We start from the raw sequence: 20,356 nt of genomic DNA on the forward strand, positions 1-20,356 counted from the left end.
GTAGTATGAGGATATCAGATAATTCAAGAAGCCGAGTACTACATTATGTAATGTTGAAATTTCATTTAGAGCCCAATTTTATTAATTTTGGTAATATTATACGATGTTATAGTTTGTATAATTTTTGTCACATTTGATTAGAAATGGCTCAAGGATCTCTTTTTTCGAGACAAGTTTCCTACCCCCTCTACGAAGTTCCTTCCATTGTGAATTTATTTACCCCCTTCGTTCATTTTGGTCCATTTATTAATTATGGAATTATGAGCCATTTGATGTAAATTAAATGTAATAAGTTAGCTTCGAAGATTTTATTTGTTGATTGCCTACGGGAGTTTGTGCCACCTCCATGCCTGTGGGAATGATGTCGAACTCACTTGGGGATTAAGTTCTTAAATGTTCGGGTATAATTATGGATTTGTGACTGCTAGTAGGCTAGAGCTGTTGGGTAGTGGGGGCAGGGGTCAGCTGTTTAGTGACATTGGAGTGGCTATTGTATAGTATTTCTTAGGTTGTCAGTCGGACACTCCTAGCCACTGACCGTCTACCGGTGCCAGGCATTGCTAACTATCTCTGCCGTTATGTGGTTATAGCATGACATGATATATTCTATTTCTGTTGCATGGTTTGGTATGCACATGGGTATGGGCTGCATGTTGGGGTTTTAATGTTCTGGTTATGCTTGGTCATGGACATCCTAGTATTGTTAGTTGCATTTGGTACGGGCATACGCATCGTGTGTGGTTTATTATATGAGCGAAGCATCTGCCTAATGCCTGGATGTATGGGCGCCAGTGTATCTAGTTGATGCTTACTACGCCTTGCATTTTATATGCGCATTGCATGGTTATTATCTGTTCAACAGTCTTGGATGGGAGTACCGTTTCAAGAGAGCCTAGGGCTCGATTATTCAGAGGCTCGGGTGTCAGGAGTACCGACCCGAGGAGTGCGCACAGGTTTGTTGAAGACTTATATTCCTTTACAGGGCAGCAACAGGTTGGTATGGGATTTGGATGTCGGGAGTCTTGTGTGGGCCCCAAGGACCGGTATGTGCTTTCATTATACTTTATTGATGTATTATAGCATCCCATGGCTTGTGTGTACGTGTGGGGACTATGTTTGGGGAGTTCACTCATTCTATTTAACTTATAGCCTGTCTTTTCTTATAAATTGTTGAGTCTTGCGACTCACCTTGTTTTCCATCATTCCAGGTAAAGGTAAAGCGAAAGTCGAGAGTGAGAATCGCAGTACCTAGTAGCCAGCCGTGTTGGTATGGTGTACAGTCAGTCTTCCCCCGTTGTCTTTGATTTTTTGATGGGATGTTGGTCCCTTTATTTTTTACTGTGCCAAGTCGTTCCTTGTATTTTCTATTTATTGGCACAAGTGTCTGTATGTATGTATATGCTATGTGACCATTGTTCTAGCGGGATACTCGTGTGCGTGCATATATGTAGTTTTGCTTCCGCTGTTGTATTTCTTATGTATGCATGCCAGGGTAATTTTCCTATCTTGTGTTTCATTCCTTTCCCTTTCGTAAGCGTTTCCGTTCAGGTAAACCGAATAGTTGAGATATCCGGGCAGGGGTGTTTACACAAGATCATTTGCCTCTTCATTCAGAAAGTCCTTTGGCATTATAGGGTCGGGATCCCATACTCCCACTAGTTGCGAATACTTTCTTTGATCTTATCATTTGTATAGACAATGTCAAAAAAATCGGTGCTCGAACATGTTCTCTCCAAGTATCCCTAGGCCAATAAAATCCATATTTTGCAAAACCCAAGGCATACCTTTCCTTTTCCTTGTGGAAAACCCGAGACGATCAGTATTCCTTAATCATCTTAACCTTAATGGCGTCAATATTCATCCCCCTCGAGCTGATTAGATAGCTCCTCGACCTTCTTTCTCTTCTCTTAAAATTGGGAGCGGGCACTATCTCTCTCTTGCAAAGCCTGCTTGAGCTTAGCAAATAGGGTAGAGTTGGCCCCCGTAAGGGCAACCACAATCTCCCTATCCTGCTCAGTATTATTCTTTAAGGAGACCCTCCTCTTCTTTGCCTCCCCTACCTCGCATTCGTGCCTAAGAGCTTGCTTCTTATCCTCTTTGAGGTCCTGAACCTCATGCTTCAAGCGCCTTACCTCATCTCTCTAACAAATGGAGCGATAAACCTTCGGGGATTTATTTACCTCGGCCTTTACCAAGTCCTCCCAGGCATTTGTTGTGGCCATCACTTGGCGCTGCAATCCCTGCCAACTAAAATCCCAAAGATTAGAAGCCTCAATAAATATACAGGAAGCACTAAAGAGAAATTCAAAGTCCCCATACCTCAGCCAAATATTACTTTGCCATATCTAACTGGCTCCGAGTGCTCCCTATATACATTGACTTTTCGTGCGGCATTATCGTGGTATACACAAGCCTTGCCATGACGTTTGGCTCTAAAATAGAATCAGTATGTAAGAGCCCTAAATGAGCCAAAATTTTTCACCCCTTCAAATCTTAGTCCCCTACTTGCGTCACTCCCTAGTGGATAGGGCCCAAGTTATGAAATAGAGGCATGTGACTCCTAGACTTTGAGGCTAGCTCCTTCTGTCTCTGCCGCTCCGTCGGCTATGGAAAAGATAAATTATTGATTGTCCGATTTCGGCCATGGTACCTTTCTAATTCAGCTCGGGTCTCATCCTCCTCCATCGTTTCCTATTGGGCCTTGCAAGTCTTTATAAATGCTTGGGCCCCTGGATTTAGCGATAAAGGCAGTGGAATCTTTCATTCCTCAGTAATCTTGCTAGTGGATGGAGGAGATGGCAAATTGTAACACCTCGCCTCGCACGGGCGCCTCATTATAAGGCAATTTCTGATAATCTTTTTTTTTTCTAAGTCCATCACGCACGATGTTTCAAGAACAATCTTCACATGCAGAAAACATGCCCGACACATACGATGGGCGACATCCACAGTGATTTCAAGAACAATCGTCACATGCAGATAAGATCCTGAAAACCCTAGTCTTGCCCGTTTAACTAACAAGATCAATAATCTTTAAACTAAACAAGACATGGTACAACGCAGCGGATACATTAACATCAAAATACTGTGGCCTACCACAAGTTTCATACAAGGTGTATTCACACCAAAATACGTATTACAAGACTACCAAATGATAACAACATTATCATACAACCGTTTATACATATACTAAAATAAATACTAATGCCTCCAAAATGTTACAACGACCATCAAACTAAACACCATTGGCTCTCAACTGGCCATATCCTCGCCCTCGCAGTAGTCCCTGGCTGGAACGTTGAATGTTCCAGGGGCATAACCCAGGTTAGATGATAAAACATCTAAGTGATGGCATGAAACAATTTACTGAATGTATGAAAGACATACGAGCATGGCATATACAGACAACAATGACATGCAACACGTTTAACTTGAGAAATCTCCCTGACATAATCAACCTCCCGTGGCAAATCCATTCCACACACCCTTATGGTTGACCTTGCTGCAACATAGTTAATCCCCGAGTGCCCTACCGTGTCACTCGATCACTGGGATTAACCTTGCCCCATTCTCAAGTAGACCCCATCCCATCCCCCATAGACATAACAATGACACGAAAACCAATACTTTGATGATATGAAAAATCACACGCCATGCACCGACTCATTTATAAGTAAAAACAATTGATGTAATATATCACATGTTCAATATGCATATGATGTCATAAGTACGTAAGTAAAACTCTTATGCATAACACCCCGAGTTCTGGAGGGTATAACCGCTCACTTGGACTGGTTCAAGCATATGCAACCTAAGCTTGAGAGGGTAAAATCGCTCACTTGAATTCACTACACGCACACTAAGGCACTTCCAAGCAAGGGTAAGACTGGAATCAAACCACTCACTTTAATTTAAAAAAGACTGATTTTCGCCTAGAAAAGAATGTCGTACCTTAAAAAACATGCAATCCTTCTCTTTAACAATCCAGTTGTCTCATGTTTACCATTATGACCTTAGAAATCAATATTTCTATTTTTTCCATAATTTCCTCAATTTTTCCTTTTTTCAAACATTTATTCTCTTCGAAAAATCATAATAAATACCCAACACCTAATTTCTCCAAATATTTTTGTATAAATCTCCCTAAAATATTTTTAGCAAAATTACAAAATTAATTTCGGAAGCAAACCTTACCTCACACACCAACCCAAGCTTCGGCAAGTGGAGCCCATGCGCAGCTAATCCGGTTGTCTTCTTTGGCGTTGGCAGTTGTTCAGTGACCTCCTTTGGCCAAAACGAATTCATGGTCTTGAAGAGCTTGATGAGGAGACCTCGATGGTGCCTTCAAACGGCCGAAACAGTCATTGGAAGAAGCCTTAAAAGGCTGTTGCAGGTCACGGCTCCGGCGAGCCCGACTTTCCGGCCAACTTGCTAAAACCCCACTTACTCCACACTAAACGCCTCCAAACATTCCAGAAATGCTTCCCACAACCCAGAGAACAAAAGCCCTCTAATCTCTTTGCTCGATTCTAGCGAAAATGTGAGAAATTTCAACCGATTTTGATTTTAAACTCTCTGCCATCTACCCCTTTTATACTCGTTCTCGACGCGATTTCCCACCAAATCCCAATTGTTCTTATCCCTTAAGCCCCAAATCTTGCTTCCAAACCAATCAAATAACCCTAAATCACGTGATGAAGCCTTCGAAAAATCCATTCGAATCGACAGTCACTTCCGCCATTAAAATTGGTCGCATCACGGTGGTTCTCGGCTAATAACCACTCCCAGATGTTTCATCACCACCTGGAGGCTACTTTGAAGCCTCCAGGAAACCTTCTCGACGCCCAGAGGTGGCTGGCTGGCGGCTATGTGCAACGGTCTCATTCATACCTTGAAACTTTTATTTTTTTGCACTTTAGCCTCTTGATTATTTTCAAATCACATTTCTCCCTGTGCTTGATGCCCCTAAACCTTTCGTTAATTCCTCTACTGCCTTCAAGTTCCAAATTGTTCATTTCCCTTGAGAATTTCTAAAAGACTCGTTGATTCAACCTCCCTCGGACAATTTACGAAATCTGTACTTTTGCCCAGATGCCCTTAATCGCGTGTTTTCGATCTCAAACCTTCGCAAATCTCATAGTTTTGTCAAATATCACTTATTTGGGCAATTTTTCCTTCATTGACTTGCTTTCACATCGTCCCTCGCCTTTCGTTTATGTTTTGGATATTGCACCTTAGTCCGAAACTATTGTAAATTCCATTTTTTACTCGTAATTTCTGAAAGTACTCTTGATATTAAATACTGGGTATTACACAAAATGTCTCTCAAAGGAAAGTTGAAAAAATCATCTGAAAGTGGGTTCATGGAAGTTCCCACTGAAGGGGGAATCTGGGCAGCTTGTAGTTGTGCCCTTAGTAGGGCTTCCTGTACTGGATATTTCGATTCTTCCTACCTGGCCAAAGAACCCATCTGAAATTGCCTCATATCTGTACATCCAAAGACACTCAAATCTTCAATGCAACTATCAAAATATCGATATCAAAAGCAGCAAAGCTCAAAGTAAAAAGATAAGGGACAGGGTAAGCATCCCTAGGGCTTGTTTCCTTTTTGCACCCTTCCTCCTCTCCGACCGCATCCGAGTCCCCTTGTAATATCCATCTCTTCATTGTCACCCTTGTTTTCCTCACTCTCTTGTTTTTCATCAAATGAAGAAGATGTCGGGGACACGATCGCCAGAGATTCAATTGGTTTCAAAGGGCCAGCGCCATCGCCATCACCCCTCTGATAACCATCATTCTGCCTCAAGGAGTGTGTCGTTTATTAAATCAAATACAAACACTAGCCCCCTTTGGCTAGCTTATTTATCTCATCCTAGTGGTCTTTCACCAGTGAATCAACATCCGTCTAATAGCATCTCGTGCTCCTCATTTGCTCGGTGCACCAATAACATGATGATCTCTGACATCCCTGGCATTGTTACCACTAACCACCTAGTCTCAAAATCATCTATTTTTGGAGGTTCATCCCTAAATAATTTAACCTTAATTGGTGTCCTTTGAAGGGATACAAATTCTTTCTCCTCTCTTATAGTGCGAGTGCAATAAAAACAACGTAATAAGAACGTGGTGGGTTTCACCTCTCATTCCTTGGACAAAACAAAAAATTCTGCTAGGATAGCCCAACCATTCAGATGCAATTGGGCTGTCACTAATATTTCCTTCCTAAAAAATTGCATCCCAAAAGGGTGCAATGGATTCCTAAGTCCCGCTCGTAAACTATCTAAATAAATGGCTATCAATCCTCCCTAACGATAGTTGTAATGACCCGCTCCCACTTACGGGCGCCACCAGTAAATAATCGATCGGATTACTCACCAAACGAATCACAACTGAAGGGTTGGACTATGTTTCAATAGGAAACGCCCTAGGTGGGAACTAGGCTTCGTCCTTCCCTTCGCTCCACTCAGGCATCGGTCCCAACTCAAACAAGAAAACACAGCGGACCGAAACCCGAAACCCGAGTGAGCTTCACCTCTCTTTGGCTCGCCTCATAGCAAGCCAAAGGTGATCCAGGCATAAAGCTAGCATAACAAACGCTTCGCTGAGTATTGGGGATTTATGAGAACATACATCGCTGATCTTTACTCGGTCCGAAACTTGGCTTCACCAACTACGCCACATACAACAAGCAATCTCACAATCATCTATCACACTATGATAATTACAATAATTAAATACATTTAATGCTCAACAACACATACATTTACTTACAAGGGTATACATGCATAACACCACATGGATACATACAAGAGATAATAAAATACACAACTCGGGCAACACCGCTAGTTACCACAACAGCCTCCCGGCACCATCCCTACTTGAATTTGGTCTTACATCATCTACAACATGAGGTAAAACCTCATGAGTCATAAAGACTCAGTAAGGGTGCAATGCATGTAAATATGAATATAACCATGTTTATGTATGTCAAATGCATGCAAATGAGGCTAGGCCCACTCATCCTCACAACCTACCAAGGTTTGAGGCATTAACCTATCAGCCCCTACCACACTAGTCCTCCATATGGCCACATGTCCACTAGATCTCGCATCACGCAAGTGTTAACCACTACATGCAAATGCAACATAAAAATATTATCAAACTTATTTACCAACTTGCAAGGCCACCTCCACATGGAGTCATCCCTTACCTGGCTTGAAGCCTCATCTCTGCTTCGGTAAGAACTCCAGCTTGAACCTCAAGTTCCTCTAGGATCACTGCCTTCCCGATTAAACCTAGAGGCAAACACACAAAACCCCAACTCTATTAACATCACATTAGGGCCTACACATTTCACTACAACAAAAACAGGCATTAACGACAAAAAATTAGCGACGACATTAGTTTTGGTCGTTAATGTAGTACTATTAACGACTAAATATAAATCCCGTCGTTATAAGATAACTTTTAACGATAGGCAAAATAAGTCGTCGTTAATATACCATTTTCTCGTCGTTATTGACTAAAATTTTTAATTCTAACCTTGAAATAATAAAAAAAAATTTATTAAGATTTAAGTATTACTTATATAAATAATTTCAATAAAATTATATTTTTTTGTAAATGTACAAATTATTATTTTAAATTATTATTTTACTAATTATCATAATCATAAATTATTATTATTCCATATTTTAGATTATTATTTTATTAGTTATCATAATCATAAATTATTTTATTTTTATCAATTAAATAATTAATAATTATTTTCATAAATTATTTTATTTTTATTAATTAAATAATTAATAATATTATTTGTATAAATTATTATTTTTTATTTAACAAATAAATATTAAAAAAAAAAAAACCAAAAACGTGGGCTACTCCCGCCGTATCCCTCTCTCTCTCTCTCTCCCTCTCCCTCTCCCCTCCTCCTCCCCCAAATTGCCAAATCCCTAAATCTAACCCTAACTCACCCCCTATCTCTCTCTCTCTGTCTCTCTCTCTATCTGTGAAGTACTCCCGCAATCGACCTATTCGCCGTTGCCTCTGCCTTTGGTTGCTGCCGCTGCCTCCGCCTCCGGTTGCCGCCGCCTCCAGCTCGATCGGGCTTCGCCTCCGCGTCCACTGCTGCTAGATCCACCTCAAAGAAGGTATATGTATATATATATATTCTGTGTGTGTATATGTAGTCTGCGTGTATATATATTCTGTGTGTATATGTATTATGTGTATATATGTATTCTGTGTATGTGTATGTATTCTGTGTGTGTATATGTATTCTGTGTGAGTATATGTATATGTATATATATGTGTGTATGTATTACAGAGTTACATATTTGGGAATATATGTGTGTATATGTATTACAGAGTATATGGTGATATATGTGTGTATATATATTCTGTGTGAGTATTTAAGTGATTCTTAGGTCCTGTTATATGCATCGGCGTTTACTTGTGGTGAAATGTGCATTGGATATTGAAGCCACTCATATTGTTAGACATTAGTTTGATATTAATATGTCAAAAAAATATTGTTAATAGATGAATATAATACAAGTATATCCATTAATGTGATAGGTATAAATGATAGAAAAGGTAGAACATGGTATCCTGCTATTGACGTATACAGTGGTTAAGATTCTAGAATTTTTTTAAGTTTACAGAATTGACCCATGGCTATAAGAAAATAAATTAAATTAAGACGGAAATTTTGCCCTTTTTGGTTATTTGGTAGGGACGATTTTTGATGAACTTTGATAATGCCAAACCCTTGATCTTGAAGATGAAAAACACTAAATTGTAGAAAAATTGTGAATTTGTTCAAGAAACCACATTTCAAGTTTTTTATTCGTAAGGATTTTGAACTCTGTTAACTATTTTCTTTTAAACCAACCCCACTCACTGAATAGGTTTTTGAACTCAAAGATATACTCCTTAACAGTCATTCTATTCTATTTGAGTGTGAAAATTTTCGTGTAGGTATACTCCTTGCTTTCATGTGCTCCCAAGGGCTAAGTCTTGGCTTGCCCTGTCATGCATTCAACTCTTTCACCGTTGAAGTGCAAGTCTCTTCATCTAAGTTTCACAAAAGCACTTTCATATTTTCACCCATTGGCATCCATTCAAAATACTAGTTAATTTCCTAATCCAAATAATCTTCAGCATGCTTCCCCATTCAATTCAAGGGCATGTGACAACTGCTCTTCCAATTTGCCTCCTGCCACGATTAGTAGGTATAACATAATAGAAGGAGTTTTCATCTCCTTGATTCCTAGTTCATCTTCCAGACCACCTTTCAGTATGTCCAAAGGATCATGATCACATTCCAAATTCTCCATACAGGTTCCAACAGTTTCTGTCGCTGTAAAGTTTTAATAATTCATGATAAAACTTCAATCATACATCATCTCAGCCAATTTTGTAAGTTGGGCTTGGTTTCCTCTTCCACGTACTCTACCATGCTCAACCATGGCTTAAAATTTAAAATTTTAATGCAGCCTTAAGTTCTCTTTCACTTTGATACCAACTTGACATAGTGTGGAAGTATAAGAGCCAAAAATAGCAAAACAGAAGCTAAAATCAAATAGAGAATAAAGCTGGAATGAGAATAACAGGGTTTAGAGTTTGTAAACCTCTTTGTGTTTTTTTTTACCAATTTCCATCACCAAATGGTACAAGGGGACCAAGCTTTGGAAGATGCCAATAGACCCTATCCACAGCTACAATATGGCAAATAAACTTCAATACGGACAATGACTGCACATATACAAGTCCATATATACACATATCTCTAGAAATCCCATGCTTGGCTTCTTCTTCCTTTATTGTTATGAATCTTTGCATCACTTTGAGCCAATGACTGGGTGCCACCTAGAGTTTCCCATCGCCACTTATCTAGGGCCATGTCCATGTGATCACATAAACCACACATGCACCCCCCTGGAAATTATTGTTGCTGCTTTAAATTCTGATGCATCTAAGTTATTTATGATCTGTTTCATTCCTTCTCTTAATAAGCTACAGACAACTGCAAAACATAACATAAAAAGGTTAGGAGTTAAGCATTGTAGTTTTAGGTCTAATGATGACGAAAGTTTGTCAATGCATTTTCCATCTTATTAATTCCAGTTTCCATCTTATCTCCTGTCAATACCCATATTTTTATTCCAGCTTAAGGGAAGAAATTTAGATATAATTATGTTTATGCCTTTTAAATTCTCTTTACCTTTTTTAAGTTTCAATTAATATATAGTCAACAATAATGCAATCCCAATATTTTACTTCATTGCATTTAATTAAGTTGACAATTTCTCTGTCAATTAAAAATGTTATTATACTAACAATAATGGAGTTCTATTAGACATATTCCTCGCTCAATTATATATAGAGATTGGACCCAGGACTTCCCCTCTCATCATGTAACGCTTATAAGTTGTATCTACTCTGCAATTCTTTATTGCTTCCATGTTTTGTAGAGCTTAATGCAAGGTCTGGTCTGATATGGTCTTGTCTTGTCTTGATAGGTTTGGGCTAATTTTAGGTTAGGGACAATTGCTTACTCTTAGCTTGCTGAATTCTATACATATACTTGCTTCAACTGCTATTTGCCAAAAGTTTTAACTTTTTGAATTATTAATATATATGTAAAGAATACTAATATAAGAGCTTTGTTTCTTTTAGGTTGGTTGATATATATATATATATGTACATGAATACTGGTAGTGTTTTTATTCCATATTCTTGTGCTCGGTAATTTAATCTATCTCTAATACTATCAATTTTTGTTATATCTAGTACGATGGATAAGAATTGGATGCAATTGGATGATAGACTTTCTGACCAATATGTTAATGGAGTTGATAATTATTTGTGATACCAACATTGTTCGAGGTATGTATCCTGTGAGTGATAGGATTTAATCACTCCCTCCAAGTGGTGGGTAATCACCTATTTTTTTAAATTTTGAATGCTTAGTATTATATGTATCCTGTGAGTGATAGGATTTAATCACTCCCTCCAGGTGGTGGGTGATCACCCATTTTTTTAAATTTTGAATGCTTAGTATTATATGTATCCTGTGAGTGATAGGATTTAATCACTCCCTCCGGGTGGTGGGTGATCACCCATTATTTTTTATTATTAATGCTTAGTACTATATATATCCTGTGAGTGATAGGATTTAATCACTCCCTCCGGGTGGTGGGTGATCACCTATTTTTTAAAATTTTTAATGCTTAATACTATATGTATCTTGTGAGTGATAAGATTTAATATGTAACGACTCGTCTAGTGAGCCTTAAATGTTAATTATATTTTTATATAGTGTGTTGTATGTGGGTTTGTTAGATGCCAAAAGTAAGTTACGGGTGAATAAAAGGTTAAATGGCGCAAAATACTACGACGTGTACACCATTGATGAGGAGAGAAATCAAGTGGGTCCAGTAGACATTGAGAGAGAGCAATGGAGAGATTTCGTGCATTGGTTGAGCTCACCTGAGTTTCAGGTATACTACACTTGAAGGGTGTTTGCTTTATTATATTTGTATTTATAATATAATCCACTTATAATTGATGTAATCCACTTATAATTGAAAAAAGTTTCAAATTCTTCTTCATAAATCCTAACACAATCTACTCTATATTTAAGGGTTTTTATGTTTTGGTACATTTTAGTGATTGTATGTTATGTAGTTTGTGATGGAGACGTTTTGGGGTTTGTTAATTCTATTTCTAATATTTTATAAAAAAAACATGAACATTTCTTTGACTCTAATTTCATATATTTTTTTTTTGTAGGTCAATGAGATAACAAGACTTTAAAGGAAGCAACTGTTGTCTTGGAGTACATGAATAGTTTTATGACTATATATAGTGTTTTGTTGTACATTAGTTTTGAATAGTATATATGATTGTTAAAGTGTTATTTTTAGTTAAATATCTTTTTTGGTGTACATTTTTAAATAGTATATACAATTGTCAAAGTGTTATTTTTAGTTGAACATATTTTTTGGTGTAATTTGTTGGCAATTAACACTTATATATATACTACTTTTGATGTGTAAATCCTAATGGATAATGTTTACTTTGGTTTTATTTGAATGACATGTTTAATTTTATGAGTGTTATTCTAATTTGATATGGATAATGATATATAAGTTTGGTGGTTTATATCAAAACAAGATGTTTTTGTCATGACTAACAATTGTTTTCATACTATTAAAAAAAATAAAAAATAAAAAAAATAAAAAAATATTTTTTTTTAACGATAGGAATCATACCGTCGCTAATTGTTCACATTATTAACGAGAGGAAATATTGTCATTATTGGTTTGTGTTTTGATAACTAAAACTTATTTTTAACGATAAGAATCATATGGTCGCTAATTGTTAAGATTATTAACGACGAGAAATATTGTCGTTATTGGGTTATAATTTGGTAGTTAATAATTATTTTTAACGACGGGAATCATACGGTTGCTAATACAATTAACGACGGGTTTATCATTCCCGTCGTTAAAGACTTTTATCCTCGGAGGCAATAGCGACGATCGACGACAGGAAAATTCCCGTCGTTACAACTTTTTAACGACCGGAAATCAACTTTCAACGACTGATTTTCCCGTCGTTAAAACCCGTTTTTCTTGTAGTGTTTATTATTCACTACACGAACCACCCGCCAACAACTACAAACAACCCCAAGCATGGGTTTAAATCCAACAAATTCTTCACATTATAATATTCCACAACATCTCACATAAGCAAATAATTCAAAAAGAAATAATTAATTACCTCATCCAATTTGGAAGGAAAAATCGGCCAATCGCCCACGCCGACGTTGCCTCATTGACTACCATTTGAGCCCAAAATCCCATTTTCGAGCTTCTGACACGCTCCTCAAGCTCCAATTAAATTTCCAGAACTTTTCCCAATTTTTCTCGAATTTTTCAGAATTTTCCCTATTTTCTCATTTATTTCCAGAATTTATTTTATTTTTCTTTTTCTTTCTTTTTCTTTTTTTTTTCCTTCTTCTTCCTTGGATCTTCTTCCTCACCAGCTTCTTCTTCTTCGCGGCTTCTTTTTGTGCGGCTCCTTCTTCTTCATCAGTGCATAGCTGCCACTGCCACCGGCCCTGCTGCCATTGCCGGCCCACACTGCCAGCTCCACCGTGCATGACGGCCTGCATCGCAACCATCACTGCGGCTTCCCGCCATCGCCGACCCACATGCGCAGAGTCACCGTTGCGTGCGGCTGCCATTGCCGGCCTTCGAAGCTCCTGGTGCGCCACTGGGTGCCTCCGCCTCAGCAGAGCCGGCCCAACCAATCTAGGGGCTCTAGACGAAAAAATTTATCGAGGCCTTCTTAAGAGTATTAATTTTTTTATAAAAAAATAAATAATATATTTTTTTACTAAAATTTTTTATCATTTCATTAAATTAAAAAAAAAGTTGAAGTTCAATCAACTACAAAATCTAATAATTTCTTAATGATAGTGAATTTTTAACTAAAATATAATATCTCAGAGATTAAAAAATGCTAAACAACCTATTACAATAAACAAAGAAAAAATAAAATTAATTTTTTCTTGAAACTCTAAGAAAATTAGTGCAACTCGAGTAAAAAACTATACATTCTTGATTTTCCTATAGAAGAAAACAAAATAAGGCATTAAACTGATAACATTAAAAAGGTAAAGTTCACCAATAATGAATAAATTTTATTCCACAAATATGCCTTGAACTATACTTAGTTTTATGTAAAATTAATTTTTCTTGTTTTTTAAAATACAAAATCGTTGATTAAATCTCCATAATTAAGTTTATCTAATAAACTATGTTCAATGGATAATATAGCTAATCTATTTAATATTTCTTGTGACATAGTTGACCTCAAATATAACTTTATAAATTTCAATTTTGAAATTTTTTTTACAGCACAAGCCACTGAAACTAGAATTGTGAATTATTCTATAAGCAACAATATATGCATTTGGAAAATAATCAACTATTTTGATGTAGTGAAGAATTTTCAATGTACCATTTTTTTCCTTTTAAAAAGTTTCTCTCAACACTTTTAATTCTAAAAATAAATCTAAACCATTTATATCAGAAAGTCCATCAAATTTAAGAACATTTTAAATATTCAAACAATATCCTTTTAAAACATCTTCATCCATTGATTTTAATTTCTTAAAATTGCATAGAAATTTTTCATATATTCCAAATTACTCAAACCTATTTCGAAGTGAAAAAATGACTTGATCAATTGTGTACATAAAATAATCAACTTTAAAGGATTTTTCAACAGATTTTGTTTTATCATCATTGATATTTTTATCAAATTATATTTTGTATTTAATTTTTTAATAAAATATTTATTATTAAAAAATAAAAATATATATAAATAACAATTTTTTAAAATTTGGGGCCCTCCTAATTTGGGGGCCCCAGGTGGCTGCCTAGCTAGCCTTACTATAGGGCCGGCTGTGCGCCTCATCCACGATCTCTCTCCTCTTCGAGCAAGCTCTTAGCCTCACTCTCTCGGCTTCAGCTCTCCCAAGCCCTCTCTCTGTTTCTCTGATTTGGCCAGTGAACGGCAGCCATGGCTGCTGCCGCCTCGAGCTCTCCCTCTATTGCCATTTTCCTCTTCATCTCTCGCATCATCTCTCTCTCACAATCTCTCGCAATGCCTCGGCCATCACTCTCTTTCTCCCTCTCTCTGATTTCCTCCCTTTCGGCCAGCTCTCTTATTTCAATTTACAGAGACAAAACGTGAGGAAACTTCCTCCTCACACATGTATATATATATAAATATATATAAATATATATATATATTAAATTACACCTTAACCCCATTTAATATTATTAATTCCACTTGGAGACTATTAATTGCACTTGAGGATTTTACTAATAGCACTTGCACCCTCCAATGCTTTAATTAATTACTCTTAAGCCACTAAATTTCTTGATTTTCTCAAAATTAGTTACTAGCATTTACTCGAAAATATCGATTTCGTTCCTGCGCCCACAGGAGACATTTATTCCATCCGAAAAATGACTAAGGGTTGCCTTACACGCAAAATCGGACCACTCCTAAGGTCCCCTCAACTTTTCGGAAGTCCCTTGCAACCATTCGGGACTGGCACCCATTTAGGCTTATACCGAAATTATTCCAAAAATTATTCCCGATCGGACTGCTTCCAGGGCCATAAATCTCGCTTCGAGACGCTCATCAATCTCTTGCCTTCTTCCCTGGACATCCAAGTCCCGAGTCACTCCCTGCCGTCAATTAGACAAATTTCATTAATTAATTTCTTAAAATTGACTTTCGGGTTTCCCGGACCACCCGAGATCCTTTCAAAATAAAAACAATTATTTATTTTTCAATACCATATAATACCGGGTATTACAATAGCCGTGAGTTCCCTTTTTATAGGGCCCATTGGGTTCCATGACTCAGGAATGTTGTAGGATCACGTGAAATCTTTAGCAGTTTTGCCTTGTAAAACCAAGGGTCTCATCCATGGGGAGATAGTAATCTTAATAAGAGGTAGTTCAGAAGCTATTTTTACCTTAAGAGAGTTAAGATTTTTCGGTCAGCAGAGTCTTCTCAAGGATTAGAAATTTCAGGGGCCAAGAACAGCAAAATGGGACCATCTCAAGAGTTTTCGAGAGCTCCAGATGACTCTGACTCTTCAGAGGAAAATGAGGCCCATAGGGGACCACCTCATATTTATAGTCGAAGTCATCAGTAGACTAAGTGTCGCCAGTCCCTTGGAGACTCTACCCCAATGAGTCATCAGGCGCCCACCTTTTTATACTCTTCCTTTTGTCTTTTAGTCCAAGGCAAGATTGAGAAGCTATTGCTGTGGGGCACCCTAAAATTTCCTAAGACTTAAGCATCTTCCTGATAAATCATAGTTTCTCAAACAATCTCCGAGACGATAGCCTCTCAAGCCCTCGATAGGTCCTCAAGGAACAGTCTTACCTATTTATTTTATATAAGTTTATAGACACCTTTTGGGTGTCTCGGACCAAAACCACTCAGTAGCTCTGAAACCTTCTTCAGGACCAGCTAGAGACAGCTATTGAGGCTCTACCTCGAAGATGTCTCCAAACCCTCCGGCCTCTTCACATAAACTCCTCGAAAGAGTTCGAAGACTCGACCATAGGTCCCACTTTTTTGTTTATAAATATTTATCGCCTCTAAGGCAAATGGATCTTTTTGGGAACTTCTTAGAACCATTTAGACCTGACTCTTTCCCTCTCTAAAACCCATTCGAAACATCTTCTTCGGGACACCCGAAAGACACTGCATACAAACATACATACATTGGACCCTTACATACTTGTACATTTCCCATACTTCTTGGACTATTGTCTAACTAAGGTATCGGAGGGCCCGCATGGGCAAGTCTCCTGCGTGCCTTTCTGACATCTTCTATGCTCGCAAGCTAAGGTAAAGCCCTACTTTCGGAAGACCTCGAAGGCTTATTTCCTCGAAAACTTATCGGGGCCCCTCATTTGTCATCGCCCCGAATAGCTTTTTGGCACACAGTCCCGAAGACCCCTATCTGGGTCCCTAAAGATTTGGCTTTCTTAGACTCTAGCTCCGACTCGATCTAAACTCGGTTGACCTTGCCAGCGACATCTTAGACCCTCAGCTATAGTGAAGGACTCCACTTTGGTCGATCCCAAACAAATAAATCCCAAACAAATAAATGTAATTGTTATATTTTTGGTAATAACAATTTGTTTTTGACTCCTTTTAAAGTATTGCCAGAAACTCAAAAATAAACTTAGCTTTTCACTTGAAAAATACTGATAATTTTATTATCTAACACTAAAATTTTTCAATAATACTAAACATAAACTAAATTTTAACACTTACAAAATTAATAATACTTTCTCAAAGAATTAACAACACTTCTTCTTAAATTATTAATTACTTTTCAAAAATTATGAATATTTTAAAAATTATATACATTTTTCCTATGTGTAAGAAGTGCGTATAGTTTTTAAAAACACTTTTTATTATGCAAAAGTATTTGCAATTTTTAAAAATTAAAAATATTGTTAATTTTTAAAAAATAGTTGATAATTTATAAAAATATTATTATTAATTCTTTGAGTTTCAAAACCGAGCATCAATTTATCAATACTATAACTCTTTTTACAAACATAACATAATCATTATCATAAATATTCTTTCAAATATCTAACAACAAAGGTAAATGCGCTCTCAAAACACGGGTTAAGTGATTGGGTCATGATAAGTAGGGATTCGCACTAACAGTTCATATGTTCGACTTCTTGTCTTGTGCAGTGAGGTAAAGCCTTTACTTATCGAAATCAAGGATATGAGGGGCAGGAGACCACGCAAGGGCGGTAATCCCAAGAAAAATGATATTTGTACTTTTTGGGTTACACAATAAAATTAAAATGACAAAAATACCCTTCACTTAAAATAATGTGACGGGACGATAAGGCGACGTGAGACATAAGACTAAAATACCTCTCATCCAAGATGATGAGACAACACGAGATAGTAAGGCACGAGAGATATTTTAATCATGAGTGTATATAATCTAAGTTGCAACCGTTAATATATAAGTAGCATCATCCAACAACAAAAAGCCAGTGTAAGATTTCACATGAAGATGAAGGGTTGTGAAGTCGCAGGGTTGGGAAAGTTTGGTTGGCACGTCCGTGGATGGTTGGATGCCACAAGGCTGAAGTGAAGTGATGATATGTGTGGGTCATTTGTCACGATCGTGAATTATTGGGATTTTTGTTATACGATAAATAAATAAATGTCAAATTGTACATAGTCTTCTCTAATTGTTAGTTATATTTTTGGTTTGTAGCAAGACGGGCCGACAAAGAATCCAGAGCCGGAGGGATTGGCCGCCCCTCTTGACTGTTCTGTTTCCACGTAGAACGTACAAACGTGTATTTAATAATAATTATTATTTGACTCATTTTTAATTATTGTATTTGTAATTTTTATTTAATAAGTTTTAATTTAGTATATTTAATAATAATTATTTATTAATTAATTATAATTTATTAATATTATTAATACTAATAATAAGTAAATAAAATGATGTAAAATATATCAAAAAAATAATACAAAAAGAATTAAAATTTGTTATACTTAAAATGAAAATAAATATATCATCCCAAATTTATGGCAAGTGAATAGTGCTACTCCAAATTTGGGTTAGGAGTTGGAGGTGGGTTGAAGGGCATCAGAAATGGAGATGGCCTAAGAGCATCCCCAACACATCTCAAATATAACGTATTTTGCCATTGCCAAAATGATTCTCCAAAAACTTAATGAAGCTCAAAATCGTCACCTCATGTGGCAATCCAAATCTACCTAGCTATTTTTGCCATCTCTCCTCACCACAACAACCATTAACGTTGGAGGAGGGCCGACGCATGAGAGGAAAACGAAATCAGCCGTTAACGAAAATTGCAAATGAGATGAGAGTAAATCTGAAGAAGAGGTATTGAACGATCAGCGAAAGCGGCAACAACGACCAACAGAAGAACGATTGGGAGAAGTAGTAATGACGACCAGTAGAAGAATCATCGGCGACGACGTGCTGAACGATTGGCGACAGGTGCTTGCGCAGCTTAGTTATTGACGAGCAAATTAGCTTCTAGTTCATCTTCATCCCATAGATTGGGTTTGTAATTTTTTCCTTTTTGTTTTATTTATTTGATTATTTTATATATTTGATTATTAATTTGTGTATTTGACTATTAATTTTGTATATGTGTGGATTTGATTATTTTGTATATTTAATTATTGATTATGTATATGTGTACGGAAATTTTGAATTATGGAAATATTTTAAATAATTTTATTTAAAAAATATTAGTAAATTTATTTAAAAATATATTAAATATTATAAAAATCTAGTATTGTCATATTTATTATTAAATTATCAAATAAATAATAAATTTCTATAATAGTAAAAATTATAAGTAATAAATAAAATTAAAATTTATTAATAAATAAATAAAAGAGAGAGTGAAATAGAGTAGAGAATTGAAAATGTGGTTAGAGCATGCATAATTTTTGAGATAAAATTATAATAGAGAGTAAATTATTTATAATATAATAAAGATTGAGATAGAAAAGTGCATTAGAGATTGTCTTAAAATCTATTATATAATAAAAATAATATTTATGATAAACTCATCACTTAATAACATCCTTACTTAGTGATTACCAATGAAGATGGTACCAAGTTAGTTGCGTCAGGCATGTTTTGGTCACTAATTGTTCAAAGTTTGGGATTATACTTAATTATAGTTTTTGTAATTTTCTCTCCCTTCCCTTAAATTAATATTTTAAGTTTGTTGTTTAGGTAATATTTGTTAACTAAAATATGATAAAAAAAAAATCAGACATGAGAAGCATTTTGAATATTTGTCTTTTTTAACGTATTTGTTAAATTTATTCGATAATCTCTTAGAAAAGAAGTTACATGATTTCTTATTTTGATTTTTTCAGATATGCTTATCTTTTTTTCCCCTCAAGATAAGTATATTTTGATCCTTACAGATAAAAAAAAAAAAATGATGTTTATGTTTTCTTATATTTCAAAAAATTTAACAAATAATTTGATAAAATTTTTGAAATATTTTTTAATTTTATCTTAATTATTCTATATTTTGGTTCGAAAAATATCTCGACCTTATCCTAATACTCTTTTATCTTACTTATTTTAATTAATACTATCTTTTAAGTGATTGTAGCATGTCAATGTTTGTATCTTATATAACAGATTATTACAACATTATTACTTGCATTGGTGGGAGGGTTTTTATTTTTAATGATGATTCATTCCTTCGTATACAAGAAAAGAGTAACTTTTTCTATTTTAATTTGAATTAACGAATAAGGGAAGATTACATCATTTAAAATATTAAATTAAGTAACAGTATTATGCGCCACTAAATTACGGACCCAAAATGATATGACAACATCACTGGCAAGAGAAATGACACACCGCAAAGTTGATTGAGAAATGGAATCTCTCATGCTTATTGCTTGCTTGCTAATATGCCGACCTTCCTGAATAAGCCACGTGACTTTCCACATGCTCCCAATTTTAATCATTAAGTGAGTTTGTTTTTTTTTTTTTTAACCATATCTTAAAATGATTATTTTTACACGATTTTTGATATTTATGCTCTTAATTATATATTAGAAGAATAATATTATTAGTATATCTTTATATATATCTTGGGTTACATAAAGGTGTACTAATGATAAAAATATCCCTCATAAGACGCATAAAGGAGCATGAAGCACATAGAGAGGCGTAGAATATTTTGGT

The 20,356-nt window shown here is 35.9% G+C and overlaps 1 long non-coding RNA gene across 1 annotated transcript; it reads left to right on the forward strand.

The window, feature by feature from the left end:
• The first annotated feature begins 7,946 nt into the window (after nucleotides 1-7,946).
• On the forward strand, nucleotides 7,947-11,934 carry LOC127787156 (uncharacterized). Its single transcript, XR_008020108.1, has 4 exons — nucleotides 7,947-8,153; nucleotides 10,798-10,893; nucleotides 11,350-11,507; nucleotides 11,800-11,934. It is a non-coding gene; the product is annotated as an uncharacterized LOC127787156 (long non-coding RNA).
• The last annotated feature ends 8,422 nt before the right edge of the window (nucleotides 11,935-20,356 follow it).

This window comes from Diospyros lotus, chromosome 12 (genome assembly GCF_014633365.1).
Source record: "Diospyros lotus cultivar Yz01 chromosome 12, ASM1463336v1, whole genome shotgun sequence".
NCBI lineage: Eukaryota > Viridiplantae > Streptophyta > Magnoliopsida > Ericales > Ebenaceae > Diospyros > Diospyros lotus.